Below are 19,533 nucleotides of genomic sequence, written 5' to 3' on the forward strand. Positions count from 1 at the left end.
AGTCAATGAAGCCAACCCTATGGACGTTGCCCTAGAGGAGAATTATCTCATTGAAGAGAAGCACCTACGTTGCCCTAAAGGAGGTTCCTAGCCGCAGAGGAAGAAGGGTTTTATCAACAACTAGCCGCAGGACCTAAAGGGAGATCCTAGCCGCAGTAAGGATGAGCCTTAGCCGCAGAGATCAAGCCGCTATCCTAGAGAAGAACCCTTGCCCTAAACATTGTCTAATGGAGCTACAATGCACAGCCTAGAAGTGTCCCCAAATCTGCAATCTATGGGACACTTCATCTACTGTCAAGTCAAGCTCTAAAGGAGCCCTAAACATAGGTCTGTAAATCACCTTCTATCTGCTGTCAAGGAAGCCCTATCTGCAGGAGGTTTCCTAAAGCTGTATGTTGGAGGCTCTGCTGAGACCTAGAAGGAAGCCCTAATCCGCATCTATTAATGAAACTAATCTGTTGTTATATATGGTTCAGATGAAGCCCTAAAACGCTGTAAATAGAGGTCATTATGTTAAGCCTGAATTAGTCCTAAAGAAGCACTCATTAGTAGATATGTTCACAGCAAAGGTGGCTGTAAGGAAACATCCTATCACAGCATTAATACATGTTTGTTGTAGGTGACTATGGGATGAAGGGAGCTGGTATAATCATGTCCTGATGACTGTTAGATTCAGAATTGCTATGTGCTACACCATAGGCCATAGCATCATAACAAGGGTTTATTAAGAACTGATCCATTGAGATTAGTGCCCTCATCAGATCAGCTTCATAGTGATAATGAAGTGAAGCATGGACAGCAGCAAGCATGGTGAACATGGACAACAGAAAGTACATTGGGACAGCAGTATGGTACTTGGTGCAGCAAGTACACAAAGCAGCAATGGTGCAGCAAACTCATGGGTGACAGCATGGTGCAGCAAGGTACAGCAGTGCTAAACACCGGGACAGCAGTGCAGCATAAGGTCCAGCATTGTGATGATGGGTGCAGCATGGTACAACACGGTGAGGTGCACCGTGATGACGAGATGTAGCACAATGATAGGTGAAGGAGTCACCTTGGAGAATCAGTGGAAGCAGCATGTCTTCAATTGATCTCCTGTATCATCTTCTTAGAGATGATCTATGCTCTTATTTAGATAAGTCAAATTGTTGACTGCTGTTGTATATGTACTATCTCTCTCTCTCATCGCTGAACTATTGAAGAACATATCAGAAGAATTGATCAAGGGTTTCCCCACATTGGGTTTTGTCCCTGGCTAGCACCACATCTTGTGTCCTCTTGTCTTGGCTTGTCTTGTCTTCTGCGATTTATGTTTATGTTCTATCTGCAATTTACTTTAATGTTGATGTGATTGCTAATCTGGAAAAGATATTGAGCTAATTGTGAAAGTTGAAATAAAGTACTCTAAGCATAGAACATACCTAAAATTAACATGGTATTAGAGTTGAGGTGAAGAGAATGCCCAAGCAAGAGTGAAAGAGCAATCACCGAAGACAGTTGGGAAAGGACAAAAGGATCAATGGATTCCTCATCCCTCTTCAAATTCACCAAGGGTGAAATCGAAGCAGAGAATATTATCAGAATGGCACAACGGAAGCTTCTTATGGCCTACCTAAAGATCACTTCATTGGGAAGTCCGGATCTAAGGGAGGAAGGAAAGGCAGATGCCTTGTTTGTAAATAAGTTTGGCCATTATGCGAAGGAGTGTCTGAAGGGCAGGGACACATCACTTGATGATGATAACAATCATTCCAGGGACATCTTCAATGATCAAAGGAATGACAAGTAATGCAGGTCATCAAGGAAACGACCGACTCTTCAAAGAAAGCAAGGAACCCCATGTATGAAGAATCAAATATTGTTTCTGATAAGATAAAGAAGCGTTATCTTGTATTGGCCCTCCCCTTTAGATTCTTTGGGAATCTGGCTTATTGATTGTAGTGCTTCAAGGCACTTCATCGGATAGAAGGGTGCTCTCTCTAATTTAGTAGAGATGGAAACAATCATGGGATTATACTTGGAGTCGATGCCACCTATCCCGGAAAGGGTGTAGGGAATGTTACCCCTCAATTGAAAGAGGGTAACTCGATTCATTTACAAGAATCTCTTTTGTGTACCTGAACGCTAGAAGAACCTGGTGTCCATTTTGGCAATGGAAGTCAAAGGTTTCAGGGTGGCATTCATTGATGGAAAGGTACGTATTTGAAAATGAATTTTTCATAGATGCTTTTACTCATGGGTTCAAGGTTGGAAATGTGTATCTAGTTGCAGGATGGTCCATTGGGGACCATGTCAGTTGACACATCTCATCTATAGCACCGGAGATCTACTTATTATGGGGCCCTACCCAATGTGAGTCAGATGGTGATAGGGATGTCTGAATTCAAAAAGAGCATGAAGGTACATGTCTGAGATGTACCAAAGGCCAATTTTCCAAAGGGACCATTCCCCTCTTGTAGCAGGTCCATAGGTTCGAAACAACCCGGGGGGTTTGAGATTCATGATCGGGAATCTCATGTATGCAGGTGGAAGAAAGCCCTCTATGGCTTGAAGCAAAACACCAAGGGCGTAGTATGAGAGGATTGATAGCTGTATGATGAAGCTGAGATTCACTAGGAGTGAAGCTGATCCAAACCATTGCTTGAAGGTTGTGGATGATAGACCTCTCATACCAGCACGTTCTGAGGACGACCTATTTCTGACAGGTGCAGACCCTCTCATTTGCAGAAGTTAGAGGGAGTTGGATTCCGGATGTGGAATGGTAAACTGCAAGCCCGTGACTACCTCGAGGATCTTAACTTTCAGAAGTTAAATAGTAGTGATGTCGGACCAGATTTGGGAAATGCCTCTAAGTTTCATAAACTCATTCGCGTTGATGTTCTTGGTGAACTTCAGTCCGGCCATATGATTTGCAGTTAGTATGTTGGGCTCATATTTGGTTGAGCCTCACTGGATTGGTGCTAAGAATCTTCTTAGATATCTTCAGGGCACAATCTCTCATGAATTGAGATACACTGCCGGAAATGTGAAGTTGCATTTTCGAATGCTGACTGGGCAAGCAATGTGGAGGATCACAAGAGCACTTCCCAGTGTTGGTTCTCTTTGGGTTCTGCTTTGATATCATGGATGAGCAGGAAGCAGAAGTCGATTTCTATAAGCACCATCGAGACCGAATACATAGCTACGAGTATGATCTCGTATGAAGCTGCCCAGTTGTGGAAGCTCTTCAATGAGCTGTTTGGACACATGATGAATACCACTGTGATCCTCTGTGACAACTAGGGGGGATTCGATTGTTGAGGAATTCTGTATTCGATGATTGCTCCAGTAGATAAACATCAGATACTACCTTATCTGGGATATGGTACGTCGATGAGTGAGGAGGCTCCATCGCATTGACACTGATGTACAAGTCGCAGACATTTTGTCAAAGCCCTAGGGAAAGGTCAAATCTGTGACTTTCCAAAACGACTTGGAGTCGTTGAGAGACCTTCTTATAAGGGTCATGCATGTTGCAATTCATTGAGCTCTGGGAGCTCCGGGGGGCTTGGGGTACTTACTAGAGCAACACACGACCATAGGGCGACTCACCCTCCCCTAATGGTGCGCTGTGTACAGGATGAATAGCTCAACCTTCCCCTGTGATACTCCGAGGCGACTTAGGGACAGGATGATTGGTTCTCCCGTCGAGGCATCCTACCCATGCAGTCTGGGACTCATGGGAAGCACCTCTCATCTGATCAATGAGCAAGGAAATGGGGTTAGGGACCATAGTAGTACTATCGATGGACGCATCGTTGTATCTACCATACTCCCTATGCTAGGATGACCTCCACTGATCTGGGATCAATGAAACTGATATGGGATCAGTATGAGTGATTTGACACACTCTCTTGTGATATTGATCTGGGATCAATAACACTAACTTCGGGTCAGTAGAGAATGGTATGAGACGTTCTCGATCAATTCTTCTTCTTCATGGTTCAACAGAGCAGAGCTCAACAGAGCAGAACAGAGCAAAGCAGTGCAGGGCACCAATGGCAGAGATAGTACAGTCGGACATATGGATCAACGGATGTAGTTCTCCCCAGTTGAGAGGGAGTGATAAAATTGGAAACTAGGACCAAACTCCATGTGAGTCATCTTATTAATAGCAGCTGATATTTTTCTTGGATCCCTCTCATCGAGAGGTGTAGGATTGATCTAAATATCATACGATTCCGATAAGTATTCATGGAGATATGAATTTATTTGTGTTATGGGACAATTCGTCAAGGTGGGCCAGCAACCAAATCAACCCCACATGCGCTCAACGTTTTAGTATAAAAAGAGATGACTTGAGAGTCATTTCCATCACACACTCTTGTGATCTCTCTTCATTCTGTTTTGGGTTTGATGAAGAAGAGATCTAGAGGGAGTGCCCTAGGATATATGTTGGCCTAATGATGCCCTAACGCTGCCATAAAGAGCCCTAGACGTGGAGAAGAAAAAGGTCTTCTAGAAGCACCTACGCTGCCCTATTACAGTCAATGAAGCCAGCCCTATGGATGTTGTCCTAGAGGAGAATTATCTCATCGAAGAGAAGCACCTACGCTACCCTAAAGGAGGTTCCTAGCCGTAGAGGAAGAAGGGTTTTATCCACAGCTAGCTGCAGTCCTAAAGGGAGATCCTAGCCGCAGTAAGGATGAGCCTTAGCCACAGAGATCAGGTCGCTATCCTAGAGAAGAACCCTTGCCCTAAATGTTGTCTAAGGGAGCTACAATGCACAGCCTAAAAGGGTCCCCGAATCCGCAGTCTATGGGACACTTCATCCGTTGTCAAGTCAAGCTCTAAAGGAGCCCTAAACGCAGGTCTATAAATCACCTTCTATCCGTTGTCAAGGAAGCCCTATCTGCAGGAGGTTTCCTAAAGCTGTATGTTGTAGGCTCTACTGAGACCTAGAAGGAAGCCCTAATCCGCATCTATTAATGAAACTAATCTGTTGTTATATATGGTTCAGATGAAGCCCTAAAATGCTATAAATAGAGGTCATTATGTTCAGCCTGAATTAGTCCTAAAGAAGCACTCATTAATAGATATGTTCACAGCAAAGGTGGTTGTAAGGAAACATCCTATCACAGCATTAATACATGTTTGTTGTAGGTGACTATGGGATGAAGGGAGCTAGTATAATCATGTCCTAAGAATTGTTCGATTCAGAATTGCTATGTGCTAGGCCATAGGCCATAGCATCATAGCAAGGGTTTATTAAGAACTGATCCATTGAGATTAGTGTCCTCATTAGATCAGCTTCATAGTGATAATGAAGTGAAGCATGGACAACAGCAAGCATGGTGAAGCATGCACAGTAGCAAGTACATTGGGACATCAGTATGGTACTTGGTGCAACAACTACACAAAGCAACAATGGTGCAGCAAGCTCATGGGTGACAACATGGTGCAACAAGGTACAACAGTGCTAAATACTGGGACATCATTGCAGCATAAGGTCCAGCGTTGTGATGATGGGTGTAGCATGGTGTAGCACAGTGTAGCACGGTGAGGTGCAACATGATGATGAGATGCCGCACAATGATAGGTGAAGGAGTCACCCTGGAGAATCAATTGAAGCAGCATGTCTTCAACTGATCTCATGTATCATCTTCCTAGAGATGATCTATGCTCTTATTTAGATAAGTCAAACTGTTGACTTATGTTGTATATGTACTATCTCTCTCTCTCTCTGTTGAACTATTGAAGAACATATAAGAAGAATTGATCAAGGGTTTCCCCATATTGGGGTTTGTCCCTGGCTAGCGCCACATCTTGTTTCCTCTTGTCTTGGCTTGTCTTCTGCGATTTATGTTTATGTTCTATCTGCAATTTACTTTAATGCTGATGTGATTGCTAATCTGGAAAAGATATTGAGCTAATTGTGAAAATTGAAATAAAGTGTTCTAAGCATAGAACATACCTAAAATTAACAGTGCAACTACATCATGAAGAATGATGTCTAGAAAATTGTACCAAGGCCTGAGTGGAAGTCGATGGTCACTTCTTGATGGATCTATAAGATAAAACATGCAACAAATGGCAATGTTGAGAAGTGTAAGGCGAAGTTCATGGTGAGAGGGTACTCCCGAGAGGAAGAAGCAATGTTATCAAAACCAACTGGCTTGACTCGTTGGACGGCAAAACCAATTCGAACCAACAAACCAAACAGTTTTTGGCCAGTTCAATACTAAACCGATGTTTTTTCATTGAACCAACCAATTTTGTACAATGTTATCAAGGGCCCTTTGAATGCAATTGTTTTTCAAAAAAGCAATGATTTATGACTAGGGAAGCCTAGCATTTGACCATATCACCCTACTAATGTTATGCAATTAATGGTAATGTTATATTCTTAAAGTAAAAATGGCATTCTCCTTTATCCTTCATTTTCATCCTTTTACTTAAATTCTTAACATTACCATTAATTGACTTGGGATGTTTGAGAGTGGTTCTGAACTCATTGGATTTCTTTTCTTTCTTTTTTTCACATGTGGTTCATAGACACCCGCGGTCACTGGGTGGCCGCTACGTCCACGGAAATATCTGAGCTTGATCAAGGATATCAAGCCCCACAGCGAATAGCTAGGCCTAACCCCAAGGACTTCGGGGAGAATTGACCCTGTGACCTCCCGAACGGCAAGGCACTTATTTGACCAGTTGAGCTAACCCTTAGGGCTGTGAACTCATTGGATTTCATATGGAGAAAGTAGAATTTTGGATCCCACTCAAAATCCAGTAGACTTAACAGTTTTTTAGGATATCTGGATTAGGGGCACTGCAATCTTTCCATTGGATTTTGTCATGTACGAGGGTATGGAACTACCATTTAATCAAGAGCACCAACCCCTCTATGTACCTTGATGTTAGTGGCATTGATTGTTGAACTCCTTTATCATGATCATACTAAAAATGTACCCATCACTCAAACAAAATCTTGAGTTGCCATGCTAAGTTTTTTCTATCATATTTTAATGCTTAAGAGGGCGATATTGATGACGAAGATCCTAATATAGGCAAAAAATTTGATGATATGTATATATTTGTTGTAGCATTATTTTTTTGGATGGTAGAGGCCATGTAGGGTATGTTTGTTGATGTATTTTCAACTCAAAGATGGATTGCACTCGGTGTTATTTTGGTTATGTGCACCCCTTACATCATGCTATATAAATGAGAACTTTTGCTTATTTGTATATAAATGGTTTGGATTAATATGGATGCACATATATATATATATATTTGTGTGTGTGTGTGTGTTTCTTTAAAATTTGAATATTTTGTGTCTTTGGTTGACCGGGTTTTGGTCCGGTTTCTTCACCGATTCCAGTTCAGGGTCTACCGATTTGATGACCGATCTAATTCTAATAACATTGGGAAGGAGTAGACTATGAGGAGACTTTTGCTCTTGTCCCTAGATATGCATTGATCAGGGTAGTCATTTCCATTGCTTCAGTGATGGAGTCGAGGATACATTAGATGGATGTGAAGACTGCCTTCCTCAATAGGTTAATTGAGGAAGAGGTGTATATTGAGCAACCTTAGGGATTTGAGGTGCATGGGAGAGAGTCCCACATATGCAGGTTGAAGAGGGCATTGTATGGACTTAAGTGGGCACCTCGAGCATGGTACTCGAGGATTGATGGGTACTTTCTTGGCTTGAGCTTCACCAAGAGAGGCAAATTCCAACTTGTACTATGTACTTAATGGTGAATTGCTCATCTTGGTGCTCTATGTGGATGATCTCTTTCTGACGAGATCTAAGAAGCTCATAGAGATGTGAAATGAGGACCTTTCTTTGAAGTTCGAGATGAAGGACAAAGGGATGATGCACTACTTTTTGGGATTGGAGGTGTGGCAACAGTTAAAAGAGATATTCCTTAGACAGGTAAAACTATGCAGTTGATATCCTGAAGAGATTCGGGATGGAGGATTGCAGGTCGATGTCGACACCTATGATTACCAACTCCAGGAAGCTTAACACTTATGAGGGTGAGTTGGCAAATCCCACCTTGTACACGCAGTTGATAGGGTCCTTCATGTATCTAGTCAATACCAAACCAAATATTGTTTTGTTGTGAGCACACTAAGCCAATTCACGATGGAGCCAAGGAGCATTCATTGGGTGGCAACAAAACATGTGCTCAAGTATCTTCAAGGTATAATGCAGTATGGACTGAGCTACGTCATGGTTGGTAGACTGCAATTGTAGGGCTACATAGATTCAAATTGTGTTGGGACTACAATGGACAAGCAGAGTACTTCAAGTTGTTGCTTCAACTTGGGATCAACTATGATCTCATGGTTTAGCAAGAAACAACGCTCAATGGCACTTAGCTCAATATAAGCATAGTACCTGGTTGCAAGTTTGGCGACTTGTGAGGCCATATGGCTTCGCAAAATGTTCTAGAGTTATTTGGTCTTGGTTGTATCAAGCTTTCAAAGAATCCAATGTTTCGTAATAGGGCCAACCACATAGAGATCAGGTACCACTTCATCATAGACAAGGCCTAGAGAGGTGCTATGGGATTGCAGTAGATATCCGCAGATGAGCAAGTGGCAGATATTCACCAAGCCCCCAGTGAAGGGGCAGCTTGTGAGCACACTAAGCCAATTCACGATGGAGCATTCATTGGTGGCAACAAAACATGTGCTCAAGTATCTTCAAGGTATAATGCAGTATGGACTGAGCTACGTCATGGTTGGTAGACTGCAATTGTAGGGCTACACAGATTCAAATTGTGTTGGGACTACAATGGACAAGCAGAGTACTTCAAGTTGTTGCTTCAACTTGGGATCAACTATGATCTCATGGTTTAGCAAGAAACAACGCTCAATGGCACTTAGCTCAATATAAGCATAGTACCTGGTTGCAAGTTTGGCGAGTTGTGAGGCCATATGGCTTCGCAAAATGTTCTAGGGTTATTTGGCCTTGGTTGTATCAAGCTTTCAAAGAATCCAATGTTTCGTCATAGGGCCAACCACATAGAGATCAGGTACCACTTCATCATAGACAAGGCCTAGAGAGGTGCTATGGGATTGCAGTAGATATCCGCAGATGAGCAAGTGGCAAATATTCTCACCAAGCCCCCAGTGAAGGGGCAGCTTGTGTTCTATACCAACAAGCTTCGAGTGGCAGAGAATCCCTTCCTTGCTAGGAGGGGGTGTTGATCTTGTAGGGAGGAAGGTCTTTTGCATAGGCTTGAGTCTAGCATGCAAGAGAAGAATTCCTCTTTAGGTGATTGTTCAAGAGGAACAACTAATATGATTTCTTTCCTAAGTCTAACTTAGGAAAGTCACATTAATTACTTTAATTGATTAATGTTGGCTAATTGCACAAATTGCGAAGGATAAATATTTAATTATTTAAGTGACTTAAATCTAATCTCAACCATTGATCTAAGTGGTTAGGATTTAATCCTAGCAGTCTAACACTTCAAAGATTGAGGGTTAGGGATTATGCTCAATTTGAAATTATAAAAAGAGCCTAAAGAAGAGGATGAAGGCAATTGTTCTGGAGGGATTCCAGCAAATTTGTATGAGCTTATTGCAGGTTTGTGACAAGCTGAAGAAATCAGAAAATAAGCAATAGGGGCCAATAAGGGGGTTTTCCAAAAGGAAAATTAGGTCGAGATTTGGAGAGGGTGAGTTTTTTGACTAAGCCAAATTTGTAGAGTGAGGTTGAGTTTCTAGCCAGGGGTCGCATGGAGCAAGGGAGGCTGAATTTTTTCCAATGCGCAGGTTGTGTAGGTGAGGAGACTGAAATTCACAAGTAGAGGTTTCGTTTTGACAGGGCCAAATTTGACTCCAAGAGGGGCCAAATTTCTCTCGGGTCAGAAATCCAGTGAGTTTTTTCTAGGTTCTATTATTATTGTTTTTAAATTTTTGTGTATTTTTGAGGGCCCTAAATATTCTAAGGAAATTTAATTAAGTAAAATTTGCTTGGAGCAAATTTACTATGTGTTTTAATGGTTGGTTTGTGATTAATTTTTTGAATATTTCCGCCGCAAATTTATTGAGTTAAAAGTACCAGAGTATTTATGTTTTACATTTTTCAAATTTTATTTTACAACAAAAAAAATATTTGTTGGGTTAAAGTAATTTATGGGGATTAAATAGTTGTAGGAAACTTAAATCTAAACTTGGTATTTAGAGGTTAAAGATGATTGGGAGCATATAGAGAATATTGAAAAGGAGGTGCTCAATATAGCTATCAAAGGTATGAAGCAATGAAGAAGCCTCTAAAAACCAACATCGAATTCACCCAGTATTAGCAGTAGCAATCTCTACCAATAAGCAAAGGGCCAAATATGGACATCCCTCTCTCCCTAACAATGAGGCATCCTAAGTATGAATCCTATGGAAGAAGAAGACCAAACTAAAAATGCCCAAGACATGGAGGATGGGCCCCAAACTCTACATGGATGATGGCCTACAGAAATGTCCATTTGCAATGAACCATATCTTGTCATAGGGGAGTCAAAACTCTCTCAATCCTATCCCAATTACATGTTAGCGAGTTAGGTTCTCAGGTCTCAGAACCATGAAGAATAATAAATTTAATGATTGTGCCCAAGATATTCATCCTATATAAGATGTCCTAGAAGTGTAGATGAAAACATTATTGCTTTGGAAAAGAGCGTGAATTATATCCTTAAACCTTTGCTAAGTTAGGGATGAACAGCATGCCTCAAACTAAACCAAGGAACTAAAAACTATACCTGTAGATGTCTAGGTTGTAGTGATCTCAATATCAATTCCTTTGAAGTAAAAGTAGTAGTCAAACAAACAGATCTTGGACACATTGAAACTGGTGACCTTAGTTTTATTAATATTAACCACCAAGTGTCTAAGATCACAAAAATTGGGAAACACATCAATATGTCGTTGAATCATCTTATGGGAGGAGGTTCAGAGGATTACATTGTCAACAAATAACTACAAGGTAATCAAGATGTGATGTGGGAGACAATCTTCCCCCTCCTATATTTGATCCCAATGGAACTGCTAAGAAAAAATTGAAGTGGGCATACTTGGAAAAACAACATTATCATTCATCAATTTTGGAAAGCAGTTGCAAACAAAATTGAGAAAAACTGTTTTTTGTGACAAGTAATCTGAATAACATTCAAAATAGCCTCATTTATTCTTTTATTTCCCTCTTATTTTCCTATTTAATTCTCATTGCCTCACATTCATCAGATCATAGAGGCACTGCTTGTGGAAATCACGGTGGGAGAAGTGACGGAGGGAGAAAGTGTTGATTTTTCTAGGGCACGTGGTAGAATTAAGTTTTTCTTCAACAGATAATTACTTCAATGATCAATTAAACATTAGTTTCATGTGGTACTAAATTCAATATTATTTAGACAGATATACAAAAGAAAAACATCAACTTAATAAACATGAAAGAGCAGTAAAATAACCATGAAACAATGAGACAAGAGACAAAAATTAGGCCTGAGGCCAAGGCAAAACACACAAGGGGAAAACCCAAAAATGCTTTCCTTGTGAGAGAGAGAGACAGAGAGTTCCAGATTCATCAATACAACAGAAATAACCATAACAATATAATAGCCAAACCAATAACCAAGATCATGATCAAGTATCGTGTCAAAAACCAAGTTCCTGAAATTTCAGCCCTCCCTAGAATTTCGGCATCCCCCTAAAATTTCGGCCCTGCTGTAATTTCGCTAGATCATTATGTGTATGAGACAAAATTGATGTTTCCAAATAAGGAGAAATTATCTCCTTTATATATCCTTCAAGTGGGGGTCGACTGGGTGCCTCTTGGGGGCCTAGTCGACCTAAAACATCATGAGGCTGACTTGAAATAAATTTGGAGGCAAATTTCCCATTTCTTTTCCAAAATGAAAATACACCATGGCTACCATATTTTCCAACATTCCCTCTTAGCCAAGGAGATACTTTTCATTCTCTCTTGCAAGATCAATCTTCTCGACCAATCATAGGTCTCACAATCCACAGCCTAAGGAAGAGATCACAAATACAAACCTCTCTCTCTATCAGGATCAATCTCCCTGACCAATCATAAGTTTCATAGCCCATAGCCTAAGGGAGAGATCACCAACCTCATCATAAGTAAAGATACATAGCATCCAACTCATCTCAATGCATCTCCCTAACCACAAAGTCCCATAGCACACAGCCTAAGGGAGGAATTACCAAATCAATGCATCTCTCAGAGCACAAGGTCTCACAGCACACAACCTATAGGAGGATCACCAAATCAATACATCTCCTGTGTTGAGAAATTGGGAGGCTTGTAGTTTAAATTAAATTTCTCTTTCTTTGATAACTGCTTGTGAAATTTTGTGGCCTTTTATTCATTTAATTATGTTCTTATTCATCAAACAATTATCAAATGTAAAAACATGAAGATCATAGTACACAAAAAACACAAGATATAGGCTGCAAGCCAGGGCAAAACCCCTCCAAGGGGAAAATCCAAAAAAAATCATCTTCTTATAAAATCATACCAAAGTGAGATATCCAAGACCCATGACCAACCTTCTAGATGCCTAGTCAAACCCTCCTTTTTCACAGCAAATCCATCAATAGCAAGAGACTAGCAAAAAATCTTCAACAAGAGACATGATGAGGCAAAACTTCCACAAACCCTTCTTCAATTTCAGACTTCGACCCTCCTTCCTCTGTGAAATTTCATAACCAATTAAAAGAATTGTGTATCCAAATGAGCTCAAATCATCTTATATTTATACTGTCCAGAGGGGTGTGAACAGACATGTCCTTTGGGGCAAGGACAACTTGGCATCTAGAGGGGGTTTTGACCCAAATTACATATTTTAAAATTCCTTTTCCTTTTTCTTTACAATAGGTCCAAATAGGACTTTGACTTTTTGAATCAATAGATCCTAGAAGCACGAAGAACGTGCTTATCTAATAAAAATAATAACAATAAAATATTTTTCTTCTTTTTCTTTTACATAAAATATACAATGATAAAAGTACAAAGATCATTATGAAGACCGAACCTAGTTACATTTTCTAACATCCTAGACCACAAGTTCTCACAACACAACCTACGGGAGTAATCATCAAATCAATGCATCTCCCTGACCACAAGTTCTCACAACACAACCTACGAGAGTAATCATCAAATCAATGCATCTCCCGGACCACAAAGTCTCACAACACATAGCCTACGAGAGACCCAATCTTCCGGACCAATCCATTGGTCTCACAGCACAGCCTACGGGAGTAATCATCAAATCAATGCATCTCTTGGACCACAAGTTCTCACAGCACAACCTACCGGAGTAATCATCAAATCAATGCATCTCCCAGACCACTAGTTCTCACAGCACAGCCTACGGGAGTAATCATCAAATCAATGCATCTCCCGGACCACAAGGTCTCACAGCACATAGCCTACGGGAATGACAATCCTCTAGACCAATCAATTGGTCTCACAGTCGCAACCTAAGGAATATTTAGGATGCTATGTAATCAATGTTCCCCCTCCAAAGGGATTCTTAGTCATTCTCATTTCTTCATATAAACATCAACAACCAGCTCAACATCCAAAATGTAGAGATGGTGGATCTCAATACTTTATCAAACACAACAACATCATGTTTCTTCATATAAACATCAACAACCAGCTCAACATCAAAAATGTAGCCATGGTGGATCTTAGTACTTTATCAAACACAATATTCATTTGTTCATTCAACTTCAGCCAAGGCTTCTCTCAGACGCAAACATCAAATTCAGACCATAATCAAATTCAGCAGACAATAAATGGCTTCAATGGAAACAAACATCATCAGATAGATCAACGAACCAATTAGAGAATCAACCAAGTTAATATCAAAGTTTTGCAGCTTCCTCAATCATTCATCAGGGAGATGTCGATGGACCTACAATCCATTGTGCCAAAGATATCACCAAGCTCATGCCTTTACAAAAGCAACTCCCTCTTACACAGAAGTCCTCTACATAGCAAAAAAATCATGGGCTCATCATTAGCATAACTAGATCAGCATTGGTCTTCTAAAAACTTTTGGCCACCTTCACGCTTCAATCAATGTTTTAAAACTCCGACTCTGACTCGGAAACGGCCGAGGGTCGACTCCGACTCCGACTCGGAAACGGCCGAGGGTCGACTCCGACTCCGACTCCGATTCGGTATCGAGTCGGCCGGTTTGATTTCAATGACTTGGTCGTTGTGTAAAATACATTAAATATTTTTTTTATAAAAAAAACATAACTTTAAAGATTTTCATTCATATTTCGAAACACAAAGCTTTAGAATATAGAGAGAAGACAAAATATGATCAAAGTAGGCTCATGAATATATCCATTATATCAAAATGGCACCCAGTGCACTGTCCAATACAAAGTTCATACTTAGCCACCAATGCCAGGATTCTTTTCTGCCTCAACCTAAGGACAATCACTAGACTACAACAACAATAATACCAATTCTCTGCCCCTAATGAAGTCTCAAAACCCTTGATTTAATTCTGGTCAAACTCCAGAACAATCAATGGTAAATATGTATTTATTAGTCCATTGCAAGAACGTTTGGGATGTTAAACACACATGGACAGCAAGAGAGATATGAAAGATAAAACATGCAATACAATTTTTATTAACAAGAGATATACATTTATAGTACATGTGGTGACCGTTGGGTTTCACATCCCAAGGTCTCTTGGACTCCTTTTGTCCATTCGGCTTCCACACTAACCCATTGAGGATTAGGTGTCCAACATTCCCCCCCTTAATCCGAAGGGTTATGTATGAGTCCAAGAAGAGAGCTGTAATACAAAATGTGCAAATATGCATGGCAGCACTAGGCTGAATGTGCTCTATGAAATGTTGGTATAAAGGGCGGTGGTTTAAGGATGACCACCAACACTGGAACGCTTAGTGCAGTTCCCGGAACTCTTCCAAAACTGGCAAGAAACTGAAGTTTTCTGCTAGAGGAAGTGATCCTATTGTTTTAAAGAGGGAAACTTTCAACCATACAAGGGAGGTCTCACCCTGCATAAAAGGTAAAACTTCAACCTGAAAAGGGAAGTCTCAACCTGTGATGGTTTAAGGATAACCAACAACTCTGGAATGCTTAATGCAATTCCTGGAACTCTTCCAAAACTGGCAAGAAGTTGGTGTCTTCTGCTAGAGGAAGTGTTCTCAATTGTGTTCCTGGAATTCTTCCAAAACTGGCAAGAAGCTGAAGTCTTCTGCTAGAGTAAGTGTCCCAAATTCAGATTGCCAACTGAAGGCATGTTCACGGGCATCTTTGTTGCTGGCTACAACTCTGAAACTGGTGTGGCAAGTTGTGGCTCAGGCTCGCTTGATGTGGCTTTGAAGCTTGTAGATGACCATCATTTCCCCCCCTGTCAGATACAAGGTGAGATGATGGAGAAAACTCAACTGCAAGACTTTTCAATACTTTGGAACAAGTTCTGACATGTGTTTGGAATATCTTCTTGGTTGTTGATGCCCATTGCCAAGAAGCGATCCATCCAAGATGAATCTTTGTTCTTGCAAGACGTTTGTTTCTGAAGCATCTGTGTGAAGAATGGTTGGTTTTATGACAGTGCTTACATGGATGAAGATCAAAACAGTGATCTTTCAGATGGCCAACTCGATCACAGTGTTGGCATTTTACAATTTGTTGTTGTTGTTGTTGCTGCTGCTGTGGAAGAGGGGCAGAGTCTGGAACAGCTGAAGCTGAACTGTCATGAGGAGCAAGTGAACTGTCATGAATTAATCCAGCACTCTGAAAGTGAATGGGCTTTGAGTAGTCTGGAATATGAAAGGACAAGTCCTTGTCATATCCAAGACCAGTTCTGTGCTTGTTGTGGACAAGTTGTTCCCAAGGTCTGACGATGGGCTTGGGGAGTGCAGATTGAGTTTCTGCATCTGCATGTACAACTGCTACTTTATTGGGTACTAAATCTGAATCAACTGTAACATTATTGACTTGCTTCTGATGGGTTGCAGTCTCAGTGTTCTGAACAGAAACATGTTCAGAATGACCCCTCTGTTTTAATTCTTCTTGCTGTAGCTGAGATTCAAGCTGCAAAAATTCAATATTTTCCTGTACATTATGCAGGCATGTCTGAATGTCTGAATGTCATAGAGAGTGTCTTTCCTGATTTGCACTGTGTTGTCAGCAGTTGATACGATTAGAGTTCTCAATAACTCCAATAATCGATGAATTTTTGTCATTATTTAAACAACTCAAGTCAACAAATGATCACAAATGTACTTGTAAAGGCAAATTGCTAATAATGCAATATTCTTCAAAATTAAATGTGCCCGATGATAAGAGGGAAATCTACTCAATTGATAATCCTTTGCAAGAAATAAATATTTCCTTGAAAATTGATTCTCCTTTATGTCCGGCTGTCAAATAAATTCCTCTATTGTATGCCAACAAACAATAAGTACATTGGAAGAGTTCAAGCTGACAATACAGTTCAGATAATGTTCATTTGTCCATTGTCTCAAATAATCACCTTATTCTACCAATTTCAAGCTATCCCATCCTCTTTCACTAATGTTGGAAACTTGACTCCTCCAACTGCTAATAACAAATCGATGGGATAGAGAAACACGTGCTGGAAGGTAAATATCAGATATCAAGCAATGTCAAAGTGATGTCACTTGTTAGGGTTTTTGTGTTGTCTCTATAGGTTAGAGCTCACAATGACAATCAACGCACCATTAAAACATATCAAAAAAGGAAACAACACATGGCCATAAAAACTATATCAGCCCAATATACAGACTTATGTAAAACACCTCATCCATAATGCCATCCAAATATAATGCACAGTCCAGTGTTCAAAACTACTTCCTTGATGCAATTCGAATTGCTATTTTCCAACGCTTTTTCTGAAGTGTGTAATTTGACACACAAGACAACGCCTCACTGGAGTGTTAAATCATGAACGTCCAGGCTGAAGAAAGGTCGTGTTTCTCTGCTGCTTGATTTCGGTACCTCCGGTCGCAGGATGCACTTCGTGCTGTGGTACCAAATGTGTCAAAGATGGATAAAGCTTCATTACTTGGGGATGTCGTGTCCTATATTAATGAACTTCAAAGCAGAGTTCAAGAGATTGAAGCTGAGAAGAAGGAGCTTCAAGCCCAAATAGAAGTTACCAAGAAGGAATTCTCACTCTGCTTTCTCTGGTACCAATTTGGGATTCATCAAGGACCAGTCTGGTTCATCTCAAAAGCCTGATGTCAAAAGATTTGGCACAAAGGAATGTTCTGCGCTAGATTTGGAAGTTCGAATCCTTGGTCCAGAAGCCATGATCAGAATTCAGTCTGCTAAGAAGAATCATCCGGCAGCCAGATTGATGACATCACTGCAAGACCTAGATCTTGAAGTTCATCATGCTAGTGTCTCAACAGTGGACGAGTTAATGCTTCAAAACGTGATTGTCAAGTTACCAAGTAGTTTATATACAGAAGAACAGCTCAATGCCGTTCTCTTGAAGAAATTATCAGATCCAAAATTTAAGTAGCCAGATATCAACGAAGAGTGAGTTCTCTCCCACCTGTGTGCTGTCCATACATCATCAAACAGGGGCCTCGGGTCACGGTTGAAGAATGATCTCGAAAATTATACCGTCTTTTCAATATATATTGAACAACATATTATATACAAGATTTCTAGCTATACGATCAAGGAGATCGTGTATATACTGCAAACTGTTCCACCACTTCAAATGAACCATAGGTATCGCAACACAGGTCACGAACTATCGATTCATTTCAGCGCCGAGAGCAACGTATCGCAACACAAGTGTATATATATGTGAAAGAAGAGTCACGGTTAGTCTCCACACCTCCACGCATATCAATTATTATAACCAAAATAACCACGCATACCAGTCTTCAAATACACCAACGCAACAAATCATACAGTGTATTCAGCAAAATTAATATTATACAGTGTATACTGCTGTACGAACAATGGGTTGTATTTGGGTTGACAAAAACACAGATATTTGTGTGATCCGCTACAAAGATGCCTCAAGGATGATGATCCTTATGTGCGAAAGACGGCTGCTATATGTGTTGCTAAACTTTATGATATTAATGCTGAACTGGTGGAGGATAGAGGGTTTCTAGAGACTCTTAAGGACTTGATTTCAGACAGCAATCCCATGGTTGTAGCGAATGTCGTGGCAGCACTGGCAGAGATCCAAGAAAACAGTAGTAGAGCAATATTTGAAATTACTAGTCACACACTTTTTAAACTTTTGGCAGCGCTCAATGAATGCACTGAATGGGGTCAAGTGTTTATACTAGATGCTCTTTCAAAATACAAGGCAAGTGATGCCCGAGATGCAGAGAACATTGTTGAACGTGTAACTCCTCGTCTTCAGCATGCCAACTGTGCAGTTGTACTTTCAGCTGTCAAGGTGATTCTGCAGCAAATGGAGCTTATTACAAGCACTGATGTTGTTAGAAACCTCTGTAAGAAAATATCTCCAAAATATCTAACAAGGCGACGCCCATTTACATTGTTAGTATATGCTAGGCAGTGATAATATTTATATATCTGTTACAGAGAGTGTGTCTCTCAAACAACTCTACAATGGACGATTCATGACGGTTAACTCCCACACGACCAGCAACTGTAAGAAACCCGCAAAGAACCAATGCAGAAACAACTGGGAAAGGTGAAAATTCTCAACACGAATACACAGTCAATCCAACAGTGTTTTCATTTCAATTCAGCGCATACAATAATGCAGTAAACACAATACAGTTAAACGCATCAATACCAATACCATAACACAGCGTTTCAACCAGCATTGATGTCAGAGCAGCATTGATGGAGATTCGAACCTCGACTATTCAGTTTCCATGCGGTCAGAGACAAGCTGCGACTTATGAGAGACAGATGTGTTATAGAGCGTTATGGACAGAGCGCAGTGGTGACAGAGGCGTTGATGACAGAGGCGTCAAAACAATTAGCCCAGAGCGACCAGCGGAACCGATGGGGAGAGCGATAGGCTGAGTGTTAGACTGAGAAGGCAGGCAAGTTTTGCAGAGTTGACAGACTCTTAAAATACCTAGGCCTCTATTTTCAGATTGCTGGAATGTACGTTACATCCATAATAGCAGCACTGACAATTATATGAATGTACATGACTTGCAGGTAAGAAAGGCCACAGAAAACAAGTGGCTCATATTAATTATGCAGGGCAGGAATACGCCTGCTCTGATACCATGTTAAACACACATGGACAGCAAGAGAGATATGAAAGATAAAACATGCAATACAATTTTTATTAACAAGAGATATACATTTATAGTACATGTGGTGACCGTTGGGTTTCACATCCCAAGGTCTCTTGGACTCCTTTTGTCCATTCGGCTTCCACACTAACCCATTGAGGATTAGGTGTCCAACACTTAAAAACATTGTATGGCTCAATGCATTGTTTCAGTTTTCTAATTCATGCCACTAGGATAACCATA

The 19,533-nt window shown here is 40.6% G+C and overlaps 1 protein-coding gene and 1 pseudogene across 3 annotated transcripts in view; one reads left to right on the top strand and one right to left on the bottom strand.

Annotated features, from left to right (window-relative positions):
• The window catches only part of LOC149266344 (uncharacterized), a 60,072-nt gene that overhangs the window by 8,660 nt on the left and 31,879 nt on the right, over positions 1 to 19,533 (bottom strand). The gene's annotated exons all lie outside the window — the stretch shown is intronic.
• Positions 792 to 17,564, top strand: LOC149266345 (transcription factor MYC1 pseudogene; annotated as a pseudogene).

The sequence above is a fragment of the Pinus tabuliformis genome, chromosome 6 (assembly GCF_031772625.1).
Source record: "Pinus tabuliformis cultivar Carrire ecotype Pingquan chromosome 6, CPIR1, whole genome shotgun sequence".
NCBI classification, from domain to species: domain Eukaryota; kingdom Viridiplantae; phylum Streptophyta; class Pinopsida; order Pinales; family Pinaceae; genus Pinus; species Pinus tabuliformis.